This window comes from Protopterus annectens, chromosome 3.part1 (assembly GCF_019279795.1).
Source record: "Protopterus annectens isolate FY-2018-M chromosome 3.part1, PAN1.0, whole genome shotgun sequence".
Classification (NCBI taxonomy): Eukaryota; Metazoa; Chordata; order Ceratodontiformes; family Protopteridae; genus Protopterus; species Protopterus annectens.
Genome location: NC_056732.1, coordinates 829,371,020 through 829,391,157, shown reverse-complemented (window position 1 = coordinate 829,391,157; position 20,138 = coordinate 829,371,020).

The following is a 20,138-nucleotide window of genomic DNA, read 5'->3' as shown; positions in this document are numbered from 1 at the left end:
CCATACTGCGGCCTGGCACAAAAGAAAAATCTTTTGAAAGAAAATCAATGATGTCTTGTGTAATGTGTAAGGCAGTATAGTTGTATACAGTGAAATCACCATTTAGGCTTTTATAAACTGTTGGGTTAACCCCAAAGTCCATTAATTCCATCATCTCCTGCGGCCTCTTCTCCTGTTCCTTGAATTGTTCTGTCGTTGGGCTCGGGGCCGGTTGTTGCCCCTGTTGTTGTTCGCCATCTGAAAATCCTGATAATCAGAATTAATGTTGCTACTAGGGTAATCGTTAGATACAGATGGCAAATCGCCTTCAGCGATTGGGGCATTGGGGCTAATGTTATTGTTAACATTAAGTCTAGGACTCCTTCTGACCCCTGGTCTATTATTGCCACCATTGTCATTGATGTTATCTAAACCAGGCTGAAGGGGTTGAACATTTGGGAGTTCTGTTATTTGTTGCCCACTTCCATTGTTCGCTGAGCTTTGTGCCGGTTTCGGGTAAGCTCGCTTGTTTGCATAGTCTTTGATGTCTCATGCTAATTTCCTCTTCTTATTAGCAATTAACTTTTCCATAGTAGCATTGATGCTCACAAAAATTCTACAGTATTCATGTTTGTATTTGACAAATTCAGAATGAGATTTGATATTTAATTCCAGTGTTTCAAGTTCACTTTTTAAAATGCCAATGTCAGTATTGTAATAATTAATGAGAGCCTGCAAAAATTCAAATCCTTGCCTGTCGAATAGATCTATAAGTTCTTGGTAAAAAACAGAAGAACCAATTAGGCCAGCTGGAAAACGCCATTGGCGTAAGCCTTTGGGGATTACTTTGGTCTTTATACATTCCTGTAAATAAGAAACCTCCAATTGGAGTTTCTTACATTTAAACAATTTCGTGTCTAACAGGTCAATGCTGACTTCCAAAAAATGTCGATCATGACACTATAAACTTGATCGAAACTTTGTTAGAAATTGTTCTGTCTAACAATTTTTTCATGTTTGAGGGCAGTTTTTACCTACAAACTTCGGGTGTGGCCATGGGTTCACCCTGTGGTAGTTCCTTTGCCAATGCTGTACTTGCACATTGGGAATCTACATATCTATTCAAGGATGACCTCTACTCTAAACATGTCTCCTGGTACACTCGGTACCAGGATGACATTTTTTGCATTTGGGAGGGAGATAGAGGTTTAATTCCAACATTTATTGAGAACATAACAAAATTGACTGACTTTCTAGAATTTACATACAGCATTAATGATACAGAGATTAACTACTTGGACATAACATTGACCAAAGATACAGACAATCAAAGCTTTAAAAGTAGAATATACAGGAAGCCGACATATTCAAATGCTTTTTTACATTTCTCGAGTAACCACCCCTATCATCAAAAGAAATCTGTCATTAAAGGACAGATGGTTCGAGCAGCCTGCATGGTTAGTGATCCTTGTGACTTTCTAGCTGAGTGTAGTAAACTCACTAATATGTTTGTCGCAAGAGGCTACCCACAGTCCCTAGTTTTGAACATACTCAACGAAGTAACTAACAAAAGAGAATCAGGACATTTTTCCCCCTTACTTACGGGATGTATAACAAACAACCCAGAGCATATTGACAACACTCCACAGACAGAAGCTTGTAATTTTCCTATACATAACAACGACACGGAAAAATTTAACATCAGTTTTTTACAGACTTTCTGTTTTGATTCTGTCAAAATCAGGGAAGTGGTGAATAAAAATTGGCAAATCATCAAAGAGGACAAATCTTTAAGTATCCTCCTAGGTGATGGTCCTAGGGTTACATACAGGAGAGGACAAAATTTAAAATGTATTTTTGAGAAAAAGTTAGATCTGAAGCCTAATAGACCTTGCGGCATGCATAAATGTGGCTCATGTTCTCAATGCAAACACATTAGAGTAGCTAAAGTATGTAACATTAACGGCAACGATTACAAATGTAATGGACATTACACATGTGAATCAAAAGCTGTCATATATGCAGCTCTATGCAATTCCTGTAAAGCTTTCTACATCGGGAAAACCGAGAGAAAGCTAAAGAACAGGATTTATGAACACCAGTATGCCATCAAGAAGGCAGACGTCAACAATGCCCTTTCGAGACATTGTCTAGAATATCCAGGCCATGCATTCTACTTTTTTGTTTTGCAACATAGGGAGAACAACCTAAGGGGTGGGCCATGGCAGATCCTATTAGAAACAGATGAACTGCTATGGCAGATTAGAACTAGAGCTCACGTATTTCCAGGTATAAATGAATGTATATCCATAAAATGTGTCTTGAAATGGTTATCCTACAATAGGTAAACATCAGTAGGGTACTTTTATAATTTAACTTAAGACACTAAGAAATAAGGAATTTGTGGCTACATATACATACTTATACTCTGGTTTTTACGTCCTTTTAACATAACATCTTTATTGCACATGTATAAATACATCTACACATTCGTGCGCCTAAATGTTTAAAAACATGTGGCTTCCAGGTGTTGTACACACTTGCTATATGCACAACATATAAAAAGCCTGTCATTATAATGTATGGTTTATTTATTTGTAAATTATGCAACCTCCCTTTGCATTTTTTTAGAGGTTATAATTTAGTACATTTTGTATATTGGCTTACATAACAATAAGTATAATATTGTTTTTTTCTTCATTTCAGTATGAATTTAATACTAGAACATGTATTGTCTATAACTGGAGTTCTTTGTAATTTATACTTAGTTGCATATTTAACAAACATAAGTAACAACAATCTAAGCAACTAAATGATAAGTTACTTATTAAGCTTTTTGGGGGTTTAATTTCCTATGAAACAATGTGTTATAACTTGTTTTATTTTTCCATAACTAATTAACTTTGTTTTGTTATAAAGGAAAAAGCGATCATGAATCGTACATGATCCTGTTTATAAACATTTCTAATATTTAACAAATAATTAGGCGGAAGGTTAATACAAACATCAGTTTTTATTTACAACATTGATTTATAGTAGTAACGTTTGATTGATGATTTTATCATATAGTAAATACAATTTAATTGTTTATTATTACTATTTTTATCTGAGATGGAACCCTTTTAAGGTTGTCATGGTTATCGTAATAAGCACTAATGCACTTTAGCCTGATAGGTTCCATTTGTTACATAATGGTATATAAAATACTAACTGTGCAACCCAACTCTTGTCTGAAGAAGGCGGGTTATTTTAATCTGCCGAAAGCGCTTACGTGTACCTGTGGTTTTTATTGTGGAATATTAAATCTGTGTTCCAGTCCTCTTATCGTGTGTGGTCCGCTTTTTTACTAGTTTCAGTTTGTTTTTCGTTTGGTGTGAACATATAAAAAATTACATTTGTAATCCCCAAACCCTGGACCACAACCATGTTGGGTTTGTAAAATGCAGATCATGTTTCCTAAACCTGATAGATGACACTGAAGCAGTCAACAAAACCATAGACAAGGGTAAGGTGGTTCACACAGCCTATGTTGATCCTGCCATGGCTTACAACACCACCCCACACTCTGGAAATATAGATAAACCCACTAAACTAGGTATAAATTGCTATGTCACAAGATGAGTTGCCAACAGGCATACTGACAGAACACACACTGTGAAAGTAGCAGACTCCAAGTATGACTTTGGACCAATGACGAATACAGTACCACAAGGTCCAGTCCTGTGTCTTGTCCTGTTTAGTATCTACTTCCCTGAAGTAAACTTTAACATGGAAGGTCTGTGGCTACTGAAGTTTCCAGAGGACTGTAAACTAGGAGCCATAATTGTAAACACTAAAGATGTGGACATCCTACAAAAGGGCCTCACTGAGACAGATGGCTGTTGTCAAAACCATAGGCTCTAGCTCAATGCCAAAAGGTGCATTGTCATCCCCTTTGTTAAAAACTCTGTAGCCAAGAACTACAACATAGGCGGTAGTATGCTTAACACTGAAAGTGTGACAAGAGACCTTGGGTCACAGGTGGACACTGGACACAACTGTGATAATCACATCCCCACAGTAGTCAGGAAACCCTGCTATGTGGCACACCTTATCACAAAATGTGTCTCATGCAGAATAGAAGAGGACGTTGTTCCCCACTACTCATCACTCACTAGAACTATAATAGAGTACAACGCCACTTTTGCTATGTACCTCACAAGACAACTACAACTGGAAAGCCCGCAGCAATACCTCACAAAGAGCATTAGTGGCCTGAAATACATGCCATAGACAGACCACCTCAAAATGCTCCATCTGTACTCCCTTGCATATCACCTACTCAGATGTGTTCACTGCCTAACATACAAAGCTATGTCAAATGCAGAGCTGTTGGACATGCTCCACGCAAAACACTCACAATCCCTCTGACCTTCGGACCCAAAACCACGAGTGAAATACAAAAGGAAGGGGTGTACCAATTTACCTTATGGATACCCACACCTTCAGGTTAATGGCACAGCATGAGGCCTTGAAAACCATGCAAGTGCAACTAACATTGGGCAAAGCTGCTCATCAGATTGTAGCCTGCTACAGATCACCTACCTTGTCACAGGAACCTCACTCAGTATTCCTGAGAACAATGGAAAATATAAAGGTCCTATCAAACACCATAATATGAGGTGATTACAACTACCCAAACATTGAGTGGGAGAATTACTCGTGTACAATGTCCTTTGCTCAATGTTTCCTAGAGTTTAGAAACTCTAACACCCTGGAACAGCTGGTCACCATGCCCACTAGAGGTGACACCATACTGGACATGATCATCACCAACATGGAGTACCACTGTTCCACAACAGAGATAAAACCCTCACTGGTGATATCAGATCATAAAGTAATCACACTGGACATCCACACCCCCCCCCCCCACCCAGTCAATGAAACCACCGTGAAGACATTTTCAAAAGCAAACTGCACACATCCCAAGACCAAAGTGGAAAGATCCAAAGCCCTCTTGCTATAGGATAATGGTATACAATCTGCCGAATCATTTGCAAGTGCATCCTATGTGCATCTACAGGGATGCATGGATCGAGACATCACAAATAAAACCAAGATGCACTCCTCCAAAAATAAGAAAACAATCCTGTGGTCATTGCCCATAAATAAGCTAGACAACAGAAGGAGGAAACTAACACCTGATAGGGCCAACTTCACTAAAGGAAAGGCATCACTGATCATCATTAGGAAGAAACAATGATCGCTCATAAAATAATCCAAGGACAGTTTCTAAAGACAAATTGCCAAGGAATGTAAGAATAACAACCGCAAAGCTTGCGGTAGCTATACCAGACATGTAGGTGTCAACTTCCAAATATGCTGTCAGCTACTGACAAATGGCAAGAAATACACTGAACCAACTTTCATTGCCCACATCTTAGGGGGACAAGTTCAGTGTAAACTTCCCCCCATCACCCCCAAAAGGGCCTGTGTCCATCTCAGAAGGATGCAGAGCCCCAGACTTCATGGACATGCAGGTAAAGACAGCCCTCTCCAAAGCCAAAAACACAGCATCAATGGGACTGGATGGTGTCCCAGGCTGCGTCTTACACTAGGCCCAAAAGGAACTACACCCAAACATACATTCACTGCCCAGACTCAATCGTACAACAGGCTATGTACCCAAAGAATGGCATACACTAGCAGTCATCCAGCTCCACAAAGGGGGTGCCACAACAGAACCTGGAAACCATTGCCCTATATGTATACTCAGCCTGGTCTACAAAGCTATTGCGCAAATTGTCATGGAACCCATAAACAGAGACATTGGGGACCTCCAGACACTGGACTCTACACAACCTTGCCTTGTTAAAGGCAGATCCTGCCTTCTAAACATAGTTGACTTATTTCAATCAGTTACCAAGGACATAGATGGAGGTGAAAGTAGTCCATACAGCCCATCTGGACCTCACTAAGGACTTTTTACACCATTCCCCACTCTGTCATCATGGACACACTTACCAGCTTGAACATTAACAGCTATGTCACAGGATGGGTTGCCAAGTGGCTCACAGATCAAACACACATGTTCAGAGTTGCGGGTGCCATGTCCAACTCTAAGCCAGTCACAAATGTCATCGCACAGGTCTTCATCCTGGGACCCCACCTGTTCAGTAGACACTGCTCAGAGGTACAGGCAAGCATGGGAGGAGTATGGCTGAACAGGTTTGCAGATGACTGCTAACTGTGGTCCATAATCGACTCTATGGCTGACACACACATCCTCCAGAAGGGGCTTACAGAGACAGATACCTGGTGTGAAAACAATGCCTCAAGCAGAATGCCAAAGAATGCATAGTCATCCCCTTTGGCTAAAACAAAGTGCAAACAAATTACCACATAGGTGGTACTCCAGTATGTATGGAGAAAGTCATAAAGGCCCTGGGGACACAGTTAGATAGTAAACTCTCCTTTGATGATCACATGGCCAAAGTGTTTAGACATTCCTTCTATGTAGCCCACCCAATGTCACCTAATGTAACCCACTTTGTCTAGTCTGATGATGTCACCATCCTACAAATATACCTGTGGAAAGTAGAGCTCACAGTAATGTGTATAGCGAATCATGTAAATCCCTACACCTGTAGTATCATAAACCAGTTAGGTAGGGGTTAGAATTCTCCACTTGACAAGTGTGTGTGTGTGTGTGTGTGTGTGTGTGTGTGTGTGTGTGTGTGTGTGTGTGTGTGTGTGTGTGTGTGTGATCTCCTTGGAGAGGAGCAACCCTTTTGGAGAGTAGTAAAACACCTTAAAAGTAGTATACTAATCTTGGCCATGTCTGATGATGTCACCATCCTACAAATATACCTGTGGAAATGCAAACTCACAGTAATGTGTTTAGCGTGTTGTGTAAATGCATACTCCTGTAGTATCATAAATCAGTTAGGTAGGGGTTTGAATCTTGCACTTGACAAGTGTGTCTGTTTGTGTGTGACCTCCTTGGAGAGGAGCAACCTTTTTGGAGAGTACTCAAACACCTTAAAAGTGGTATACTAATCTTTGTTAGGTCTGATGATGTCACCATCCTACAAATATACCTGTGGAAAAGGTAACTCACAGTAATGTGTATAGTGCATTGTAAAAATGCGTACTCCTGTGCTAACATAAACCAGTTAGGTAGAGGTTTGAATCCTGCACTTGGCAAGTGTTTGTGTGTGATCTCCTTGGAGAGGAGCAACCTTTTTGGACAGTACTCAAACACCTTAAAAGTGGTATACTAATCTTTGTCAGGTCTGATGATGTCACCATCCTACAAATGTACATGTGGAAAAAAGTACTTGTAGTCATGTGTATAGCGTGTCCTGTTAATGCATACTCCTCTAGTATCATGACGTAGTTAGGTAGGGGTTTGAATCCTGCATTTGGTGAGTGTGTGTCTGTGCTCTATGTGTGTGACAATGTTGGTCAATGTGTTGTGGGTTTTGCTTTTACTACTGTATGACATATCAGTATGACAACAGTACGTGCATTGCACATTTGAGGTAGCTGTGTGGCAAATACATATATGTACATGTGACCTCAATTATTGCATGTGTGGGAACCCTGCTTTCTCCAAGAACACATCTGTCATCTTTTCCAGAGTGTGCTGCTGCTTTCCAGACCTTAGGTTACATCTGTATGCTTGTGACAAGGCCAGCCACTGCAGTGATCCCTGGCCTAGGTTATCTGTGTCACACACACTTATTACGGTTTCTGTTGAATTGTTTGAGTGAGGGTTTATGGCCGAGGTATATGGCAGACATGTTCAAATGCAGCAAAGTCTGTCAATGATGGCTATTCATTATAGGTGTACAACAACCTTTGTAGATATGCATGCAGACCCCTTATTGCTTATGTGATCCACCAAGGGATTTAAAAATACCTTTGGAAATGTGATTATCAAAGGAGAGATGATGTACCACTTGGTTGCATGTACACATTGGTACCTGTTCTTCATGTTGGTGGCTACTACCTATGTGGTACTGTGGGGATACTATGTTCCGTAAAGGTGGATGACTATGCTTTGGTTGGCTTATATCTTTACAGCATGGGTTTGACAACAGGGATCTGTATGTGTGATACCCTTGTGGAGGATGTGTGTGTCATCTGGAGAATGCATTACAGGCCACAGTATGCATTACCAGACGTGGACAGACATATCCCTACTGTGATTGCTTGTACCTAAGAGAGCTATATGCCAAACAGGAGTGGTCTCAGTAATGAATGCAGGTGAATACCACTGGTTACTGGCATAGTATAGTACCTGAAGGATCCAAATGTTACAGTGTGTCCTATATCTGTGTGTCAGTTATCAAGACATCATCTAACGATTGGTTTTGGTCAGGCTGTTGAAGTTATGTATACTACCAGAATGTAAAACAATGATAGATAGTAACAGTATCACCCACAGCACAGTGTCAAACCATGTCATACACACATGTGTAGTCAAGTTCCGAAATGTGTGTAGTACAATGCATACTGGCCACCAATAGAAACTATGGAGTGTTACTGTGTAATACATTGCATGTCACCCTGCCCATGTGTCCACTTTGCATGTACATGCAGACAGTGCACCTCCACCATGTTCACAAATGTACACCTGCAAATCTGTGTCACACACATCCCACACATACTGTCCACTCTCTAACACATGCTGCCAATACTACACACATCAGCCAAGTGGCACGTGGGCAGACAATACACTATTGGAACTAACCCTGGTTAAACATTACTACATTGACAATCATAGCTTAAATGCATCATGCCTGCTCAGCTACACTTTCAAGCATATCATTACACTCTACTTCTAACAACATGCTAACATTGCTATACTGCCATAAAGTCACCCTGTGCATCAGCACCTTGGTAGCCTGTTCCTGCATCGATGTTACAGATGACAGGATGTGGCACTGGTTTCATCATATGCACAGGGTGTGTTGTTGGTTTGCCAGAGGCCTACAGTGAGCCATACAATCGACATGTATGTGTGTGTGTGTGTGTGTGTGTGTGTGTGTGTGTGTGTGTGTGTGAGGGCCAAGAGTACTGCTATGGGCCAATGTTGATGTAATGTGTGTGGGTATGTGTTAGCCCTAGGTGTCTTGTTTATGTGTGTGTGTGTCTGTATGCACACAGTTCCACCATGTGGCTGCCATATATGGGTATTTGTGGGACAGCCACAGACTGTACCTGCCAGGCTATACAGATCACCATCTCTGGCCATGGATATGGTACCTGTACCTGGCAGGGGTGCTACTGACACTATCAGGTACTAAGCCTGACTGGGAACTATCCCCAGAGGTAGATGGATGTACACTGGACCCAGTTCCCTGCTGGGACTGTCCAGAGCCACGTGCACATGGTCTTCTAGGACGGTCTATGGACAGCCCACCCCCAACATTGCTGGGGCTGGTACTGGCACTATGGGAGTGGCTGTGACTTGAGGGATGTCCACGGTGACTGCCAGCTGCTGATGTTGCTGGCATATATCCACATCGATGACTTAACGGTCCTGCACTGTCCTAACACATGGACATGACATTGCTGAGGACATCTAATGTCTCACCCCAATGTCTATCAGTGACCTCAGTGTAATGACGGATGGCACCTGCTAGGTCAAGGATACTGTCAATTATGGCAGTGTTATGTGCCCTCTGTGCCCCTAGACCCTGTCTGGTGTACTGTTCCATACGTGCCTGTGCCTCCATGACAGCCTGGAACATGTGTGAGGTTGTAAGACCTGTAGCACATCTGCCAGTGGCATGATGAGCAGCAGTGCTCCGACAAGAATCCCTGGACATCTGCCTGTGTGGTACCCTTCTAGACATCTGGGTATGGCTGCTGTGTCAGGATGCATGTCCCATAGATACCACACTGTCCTGGCCAATAATGGCTGTATGCCGTCCCTCAGCTAAGCGCATTGGTGATAGATGTATTGGCAGTATGACTGTGTGCATGAATGGGGTGTACTGTCGATTGGTGGCCCAACAACAGACCCTGGCAAACATACCTGTGACTTAACACACCTATCATCGTTATCACTATTATGCTCAGTAGCATCAGTTTCCCTGCTGCAGTGAACCAGCCCAAACTCAACATCTGTGAGAGGACAGGAAACACACTTTACGACCTGTACATGATGTCGGCACACATGCACACATGCACACATGAACACATGAACATATGCACACAAGAACACATGCACACATGCACACATGCACACATGCACACATGAACACATGCATACATGCACACATGCACACATGAACACATGCACACATGAACACATGAAAACATGCACACATGAACACATGCACACATGCACACATGAACATATGCACACATGAACACATGCACACATGCACACATGCACACATGAACACATGCACACATGCACACATGAACACATTAACACATGCACACATGCACACATGAACACATGCACACATGAACACATGCACACATGAACACATGAACACATGAACACATGCACACATGAACACATGCACATATACACACATGAACACATGCACATATGAACACATGCACACACGTGCACATGAACGCATACACACATGAACACATGCACACAAATACACTCCTCACTAAAACAGACACACACACACACACACACACACACACACACACACACACACACACACACACACACACACACACACACACACACACACACACACACACACACAGACACACACACACACACACACAGCACCAACAATCCAGAACATACTCAATAGCGTGTGATGGTGGGGCTACAGTATCACAAGCCAAACATTTATATCAAATGTGTCAGCATGCAGGACGTGTGTTGTCAACAGCATGCAGTGTGAGTGTAGACAGTCCTTGCTAATAACAGCATATATGGCTTTGATGCATGTGTGTTTTTGTTCAGTGATTGGCCTCACCCTGGAACACAATGTGTACATGGACACAACATTGCTGTGCAAGTATTAAAAGCTCTGCAATGTCCTGTGCACCATCACTCACAGGTATACATACCATAGCTGGATGTGTATCTGTGTGTCACATAGATATCCATTTCTGATTAGATCGTCTATGTCTTTAGCAGATAGTTGTGAACACAGGTTTAGCACACTCATGCTATGTATACACACAGGATGAGTGGTGCATGTATACCTGATGGAATACATTGCTCAACATAGCCATTGTACAGTGGTTATGGTGAGTGTAGGACATATTGTGGAAATGCCAGTGCCAGCCATGACATAGCATGCTACAACACAACTGCAACATTAAACATCACACATACACTATGTGTGTCATGTGACCTTTACACTCAATAGCATTACAAGACATATGTGTGTCACTTTGTACAAATGGTGATTGCTATGCATATTGTATATAGGTGCATATGTTTGCACACACACAACATTGATGTGCATAGCAATTAATGATATGTGTAGTACTGTGGCCATTGTAACTGGATGGGGTGTAGTACCATGAGCCATCATCATGCAGCATCATGTAGTCACTCAAGGCTACCAATGTGTGCCAGACCGGCACATAGCATGCTGTACCTGAACTGCAGTACCATGGCTACATTCACCATTTCACAGCCAGTTGTTACATGTGTTTGTAAGGTGCCCAATAGGGGGCATTGCCTAACATGAATGTGTTATGTGTTGAAGAGTGTCGCACAGCCAAATGAGAGGCCTCTACCCTCAGGTATATTATGTGTGCTGTGTAGATGACATTTGGGATACTGGAGTGTGACCTTACAGCGGGTGTCTGAATACGCCATGTGTAGCATGTTAATGTGTACTGCTTATGACACAGTTGCGTATGTTGTGTGCATGTGTATCGACTCTGCCTATCCAATGTCCACTATAGTGTTGCCACAATTGTGTGGGATGCTCTGTGTATTGCATGTGTTTGAGGCAGCTACTCATGTTACTGAGATGTGCATAGTCTCACAGCAAAGGTGTGTGATGTGTACATGGCCTACACCTCACCTATGACATGCACATTTAATTAGCAATAGTAAATGTAGAACACACTCACCAGCATGGGTCTGCTGCCTTGCTGTCACACCAGAGGGACATGCAAGGATATGAGACAGTTTGTCAGTGGCAACAACAACTGTGGCATTGCTACTGTGTGTTTGCAATCTTACAGTAGTACAACTGTTGACAGTCACAGGCCTGCAGATTATATTCCTAATTATTATTATTGCACAACACTAGGCACCACATATTCTAACTACACAGTACACATCTCACATAAGCATGATTTACCAATAGAGGTAACAGTAGTGTACAGCTATGCCATGTTACCTGCACTGTCCATGTCAACTTGCTGGGTGGCTCCGGCCTCCATGATGATACATGTTAGTTGTTGTTGTTGTTGTTGGCCAGGAGCCACCTGGCTCAGGAGCAGCTCCTCCACTCTGGTGAGGGGGGATGAATGGTTACCCCACCACCTGTGGCAAGCTGTTGTCTACAGTTATCAGACGCACGCTGCTGGACATGTCTAATTAAATCACTGCAGTGATGGCGTACCTGCTCATATGTTATGCATGCCTATGTCATTTACCCTACAGACAAGATCTTGCCACAGTGCTTATGGACTGGTTCTTGAGAACAGCGGGGCATAGTGCTGAACCAAGGTGGCTGTAATCATTTCCTCCTCTGCTGGGCTATATGAGGGATTACGATGATGGGCCATGACCATGGAAGACAATGAAACAATATTTGTGAGCAAGTCTTGTGGCACACTTAACATTCTAAAGTACAGATATCAATTAACTGCCATATATAGCAACCTATTGACTGTCAGAGGATACACACTTTGAATACCACATATCAGTGCTCAACCCACAACTGCCTGACAGTGCCTGGCACACTCTATATATCAAACCATGTTTTGCACAGCAACAAAGACTATACAACAGTACATGGCACACTGTATGCGACACAATGCACCACCTAGCCACAGGGGGTATATATCATGCTAATGCATAACGTAACATGAAATCCATTGCAATGATTGTAAAGTCCAGTTACAGTATTACCAGTATACCACACTGGTCATTGATGGCAAACCCCTGCCTAACATATGTGCACAGTCATTAATATAGGTGGCATACTGCTGTACTAGATTATACATGTTGCTAGATGCGCACCTATATCCTGTAACACACATATGACCGAGGCCATGGTACAGGGGCACACACACACACACACACACACACACACACACACACACACACACACACACACATCAGACATACATACCAGACACAAAGGTATGGCAACCCACATGACCTTTACCTGTGTACCATACAGTACTGTGTGTCAGTAGTTACAAAACCTTATGCCTGAGGTATGTCAGCTGTGAGGACTACGGGGAATGCACAAAACAGCGGTTCCAAGAAATGTGGACATACACCATACTGTGCTGTTTAGGCATAGAGCTTCAGGTAGTACTACAGTTCATACAGGTGTTGGATTCACTAGCAGTAACACTCAATAAGCATACTTGTACTGCTGTAGCCTACAATGGGACACCCCAGTCGACACCAATGGACTATGTCAGACCGCATGGCATACTGCTTTTTTTGCCTAGCAATAGCATACACATCTTTTGCTGGGATCACAGCTAGGACACATAATACCATGACAGAAACAGTTTCCCACTTAGCTATCACACATATACAGAACTCTGACACATTCACCAACACATTCACCATCACACTCAGTCAACCTCACATAGCAATTATTGCAACAAGTACATGTGGGTGTGTATCGGTTCATAGGTAGGTTATAGGCTATTGGCCCTAGGGCCTATAGATGTCTAGCCATATGCTCCCCTGGCCTTTGACACACAGGTAATTTCATTTCATGTGGCCCTGTCAAGCAGAGCCACAGAGGTGATTCCTGGGGTGTATTTCCTATCTCCCATACAATCATCAGGATTATATATGATGACTGCTAATTAGGAGCTTTGTTTGCTATTGATATGTGGTTTGTTCCAGAGTATGGGATGTCTCTGAGATAGGAATCTATCCCTCCAGCATGACAAGGTTTAGGTCCCTAGAGTGCATAGCTCGTAGGGATTGTGATATGTTTACGTGGAGCATGTCCAACAGCTCTGGGTTTGACATAGCTTTGTATGTTAGGCAGAGGTCACCTCTGGGTAGGCGGTATGTGACACAGTCTAGCTGTGGTTTTGTGAGACGGTCTGCATAGGGCATCTGTTTGAGGCCGGTATTACTCTTTGTGAGGTATATCTGTGTCCTTTCCAGGTGCTGTAGATGTCGTGTGAGGTACATACCACATGGGGCATTGTACTCTATAATGGGTTTTATGTGTGTGGAGGAGAGGGGAACACTGACCTATATTTCCCTGGATGACACAGCTTTTGTGATGATGTGTGCCACGTAGACAGATTACATGACTAGTGTGGCACTGTGATTATCAAAGGGGAGACTACTGTCCACCTGTGTCCCATGGTCTCTTATCACACCTTCGGTGTTAAGTAGACTACCACCTATGTGGTAGTTAATGGGTACTGAGTTTTTGCAAAGAGGGATGCCAATGCAGTGTCAACACTGAGCTTGAGTCCATGCTTTGTCACCAGGCATCTATTGCAGTAAATATGACCCTGTCTCTCTCTCTCTCTCTCTATACATATATATATATATATATATATATATATATATATATATATATATATATATATATAGATATGTATATATATATATATATATATATATATATGTGTATATATATATATATATATATATATATATATATATATAGATATGTATATATATATATATATATAGATTCCTTTATAACATAAAATGTTGAAATATCGAATTTCAGTATCTCGAGACTATAAAACCGAATCCACAAAACACCAACAAACAAAAACCGCGAAACCACATAACCGAAAAAACCGCACACACTACACTAAACATACAACACAACACCCACATCACAACATAAACAAAAAACAACACACATACACAACTCACACACACATAAGCAGGGGGGCAAGCCCCCATGCACCCCCCACACCCCACCTACTTATATATACTAACTCCGAGATCTCACAAACACAACACAAAAGCTCACTCACACAGGCACATTCTCCAGTCCCTCACACACACTCTAACTCCCACTCAAAACCCTTACAAAACACTCACTTACCTGACATAACACCTACATCCAAACACAGCACCGAGCACCAACAAAACACAAACCCGGACATTACGTAGCACAACTTCATAACCGCGAATTCGACATATATTCGAGATATGTCAAATTCGCGATTATGAACGTTCGCTATTTGTAACATTCGACTTTATAGCTTCGAGATACTGAAATTCAACATTTCAGTATTTCGATGTTATAAAGTGAACCTATATATATATATATATATATATATATATATATATATATATATATATATATATATATACATATATATATATATATATATATATATATATATATATATATATATATATATATATATATATATATATATATACACACTGACACACACATACATATAAACATCCACTGGTGTACATATAGATATACATATAGGCACATATACAGTCCACCTTTCATGGTGGGAATATCAAGTATGCGAATGTTGTGAGGTATACAGTTATGTCATAATATTGCACAGTGTTGTGTGGAATGCATTGAAGGTGTTCTCAGGCCATGTAGCTTTAGCAGGCCTCACTGGCTGCAACACTGCAAACCTGACGAATCATACCCACAGCGTTTAACCACCACATGTCATATACCAGCACTGTATGCTGTCTGGTTTGCCACACACGACAACTTACATAGAAATATGCACATAACCTTCAACAACATATATATGTCCACCTTTCACAAAGATTCACAGTATGTCCCTTGCTCTATGCACATGTACAGATGCTAATATATCTGACACAGACAGATCTCTCCATATGTGTGTGCCATACACACACAAGGACCACACTGTTGTAAGTCCGTGTACCTCACGGCTGACCTGTTGGGCCTTGCTGCAACATGAACAGGTGTCACATGTGAGCACGCAGTAATATTAGAGGGTGTATATATAGCTGCAAATGCTAGATTAGCATACTAGCCTGGTACAGCTGTTGCCAGTGCTAAGCTACACGTTAATATGACTATCATGCATTTGTTACTCTGTCACATCCATGTTTATATAACTGTATGCACTACTCCCCCAAACATACATTGTACACACACAGAACACAGATAACATGGATCAGATGTTTGACATTTAATGCTGAACTACATATGTCACAGTCATATCCCACTGCACACAGCTACACACTGATTTCTCCATGGCAGTAGTTATGCAGGGCATCCGTGCAAAGATACGTACTGCTGCCACATATGGATGATTCAAACTATATAGAGTACTCTTCAAAAACATCTACTACATGCTAGTAAATACATATCTGTTACACACCTTTCCTTTGTATGTGTTTGTAGTAGTCAGTTCCGTGTGTTTTGTACACTTTTTAAATCTTTTTTTTTCAATAAATTTTTTCAATATATTTTTTTCAATATATTATTTTTTCAATATATTTTTTTTCAATATATATATTTTTTCAATATATTATTTTTTTAATATATATATTTTTTCAATATATATATATATATATATATATATATATATATATATATATATATATATATAAATATATTTTCAATATATTTTCTTTTATATCTTTTTTGTTTCCTGTTGCTGTGGTCTGTGTCTCTCTGTGTCTCTCTCTCTCTCTCTCTCTCTGTCTCTCTCTCACTCCGTACCTTCAATGAAATGATTGCATGTTTGGACAGCAAGTACAGCCTGCTTTTATAGGTATCTGCACATGTGCATGTGATGGCCTCTGCACCAATTGTTGGTCACCATTTGGCAATTGCATGCAGCCTGCTGTGTGGTACTTGCAGTACTCACAGTCATAGCAACCAAATGCTATAAATTAAGTCAGGTAGGCATAGCTCTTTCAGCTTTCCAAAGTGGGGACCATGCTTGTTTGCTGTGGTCACCGTTGTGTAAGTCAGAAGGTTGGTATACTTCTTGTATCTGATGCTAGGGGTGTGGCCAGTGATTTGAATGTTGTACTCAGACCTGAATGTTGCCACTTCCAGTACACAGTTGTCAGTGTAGAATTGTACTCACCCATGCAAATGCTAACACAAGATACATGGGAGTATGTAGTTTCTTTTCTACTTATACAATTAGCTGCCATACATACATAGTTATTGAGATGTTTTCATTTGGCACATGAACTGTTTGTGAACTGCTATACTGTGGATATTAATGTACTTACTTCTGCACAGTTTGTGTTTTTTTTTTGTTGACATTAGCACAGGATGCTCATGAAAACTGGACAGTTCCAGTACTGAGTATGCCTACCTACATCCTTGCTGGACCTTGGACACACAGGTATTTTGTACATTTGGGTGAGGATTGTCCTGCTATGATACTGTGTGGGGGTTGTAAATTGCTGCTGTAACATTATTTACTGCTAAATGGCTGGTGCTGTTATCACAGTCATGTAATGCAATTCCACAGCAACTGCTGGTAAAGTTCCACAGAACAGGTTTTGTGTTATGGCATTCCTATATTTCCTTTACATTCACTCATTCTGATGCATGATATATATATTTCAGCAACAACCTGCAGTATATTTACTGTGGCTTAGTGGTACTTCATGCAGTCTAGTGTGTCAAAGGTCCGGGGTTCGACACTGACAGTGGTGTTTCATTTTGCTGCTGAGCAGAACAAGACCCCTCACATGCAGGGTGACTAAGGCACTTTTAAGCAGCTGTAAGCGGGTTTGCATGGGTTTGCGCGATGCGTAGCAATACTTAGCTAAGCGCACACTCACGCAAACCTAAGTACTGCTTAAAAGTGCTTACTCCCACTAAACCCTGCGCTCATTACTTTGAAAGAAAAAAAATGGGCAGATAGGACAGTGGTGAAAACGGGGCACAAAGAGGGAAAGACAGTAGGGAAAATAGCTAGGGATGTGCAGGACGGGTGCAGGGAAGGTCCATAGCTGCTCATTTCTTTAACAGCAACAGCTGTGCATATACTAGTAATTTGGAGGGAAATTTGAAACCTTCCACCACTGAGAGAGGGGTGTGGACAACGAAGTATGTTGTACTGCCAATGAAATTTCAGTTTATGTGTCCAGCGGACATGTGTGCAAAATGGGCAGCTATGTATGGGGCATAATTTTTTGTGGGAGCAGATTGCCCATTTTTTTTTCAGGTGAGAGTGGACCGTGGAGTAGGGGAAGTAGGTATATTTTGGGAGGTAGGTTGGGGAGGTAAACAGACAAGACAAACAAGACGCATACAGGGGCAGAATATGACACATGGGGTAGGTGAACACCATTGACGGGGAAGGATGTTTCGAATTTGCAAGCCCATGAGCCCACAGATGGCAACAGTGGAACTGAGATCCCCACCCATGGGCAGTCACCACTGCACCTTCACAGCCCAGAGGGTGTCAGTGCTGGGGGCTGTGTAGGAGGGGCAGGCTCACCCATGAATCGTGCCACTCTTGCCTCGAGCTGGCGTAGAGGATAAGCGACTGAACGCTCGATCTCCCTACGCACCACAGCCCGGACTGTTTGGAGGGTGATAGGTGGCCCTCCTCCAGCCATGCTTGCACGGGGGGATGAGCCCCATCCTCTGCAGCTCTTCCACCCAAAGGTGGCACAGGATCAATGGAGGAGGAGGTCCAGGGCTGGGCACCGGACCTGCTGGTACCAGGTGCCATCGCCATCTGAGGTGGGACAGGTGGGTCCGCTGGGACAGGCCTTCCCATATGTTCTATGTTTAGGAGGATTTATTGACAATATGGGTTAGTAATAGCCAACAGCATTCCAATTTAGTTGTAGCAGCATACAGTAGTATTCCCATTAACCCAACACACCAGAGTTCCAACAGTTGAACAGCAAGCATAACACATGCATATATAGAACAACAGTGGACATTCAAACAGCATGCAGGATTGATTGGTGGCAACAGGCCACCAAGATTGTGGTATTTGAACAGGGCACATGCATCAAAGTAAATGAAGATAATTATAAACCAATAGGACATGTGTCCCAACAAATGTTATGAGATTAGGCATACCCATTGAGTTGTGGAATTGCATTGTTTATGCACATACAGTAGGGTGTAAAAAGATACCTCCATTATCAACTTATATATACGTATAGTTTACACTACATTCCTGTTGACTGCAGTTATATATCCCCTATATGTATTATTACACTAGGCAATGTCCGTTAAATTGTGAAATGGGTTTTGCTAGTTCTTGATATACCTGACCTGTATCTGACATACAAACTGTCCAGGATGCAGATGTTACTGCTACATATTTATATATGTCATTTATATTTATATATCTACATATCTGTATGTGTTCAGGTGACATTATCAGGTATATTTTAACAGCCCCCTACATTTCTAGCAGCAAATTGACATTTCTGGGGAACACAATAGCAAGCTACTCATGTGCCAGATTAACCTGTACATGCCGGACATGAACCGACAGTTGAGGACTGTATATATGCTTAACAGCTACTGGCACTCCCTTCATCCACTTTATATGGGCCTACCCATGTGTGGGTTGACTGTGCTTAATACAACAGTACTACTTCTATCATGCAAGGGTACAACAATATATCGAAGAAAGTGACACAGACACACTCCAGGAATTATACCTTTATTAATTACATTACACACTTTTCTAGTGGCTCTCTCATTTATTTGATTTATCAGTGCATGCAGAGGACATTTATTCAAGATGTATTATACCTTTATTAATGGGCTACAACACTTTTTCATGCTGTCTCACTTATTTTATATAACAGTACATGCAGAGAAGTTATTCAAGACTTATTATACCTTTATTAATGGGTTACAACACTCTTTTTCAGGCTCTATCACTTCTTTTATATGACAACACATGCAGAATAATTACTAACCTGCCTGGTGGTGCAGCCTTAGCACCCTATCTGCATAAGTTTGCTGATTCGCAGCATGGACACCTGCAGCTGATAAGTAAATGAAGGGATATTGAGACATACCTATCCATAATAT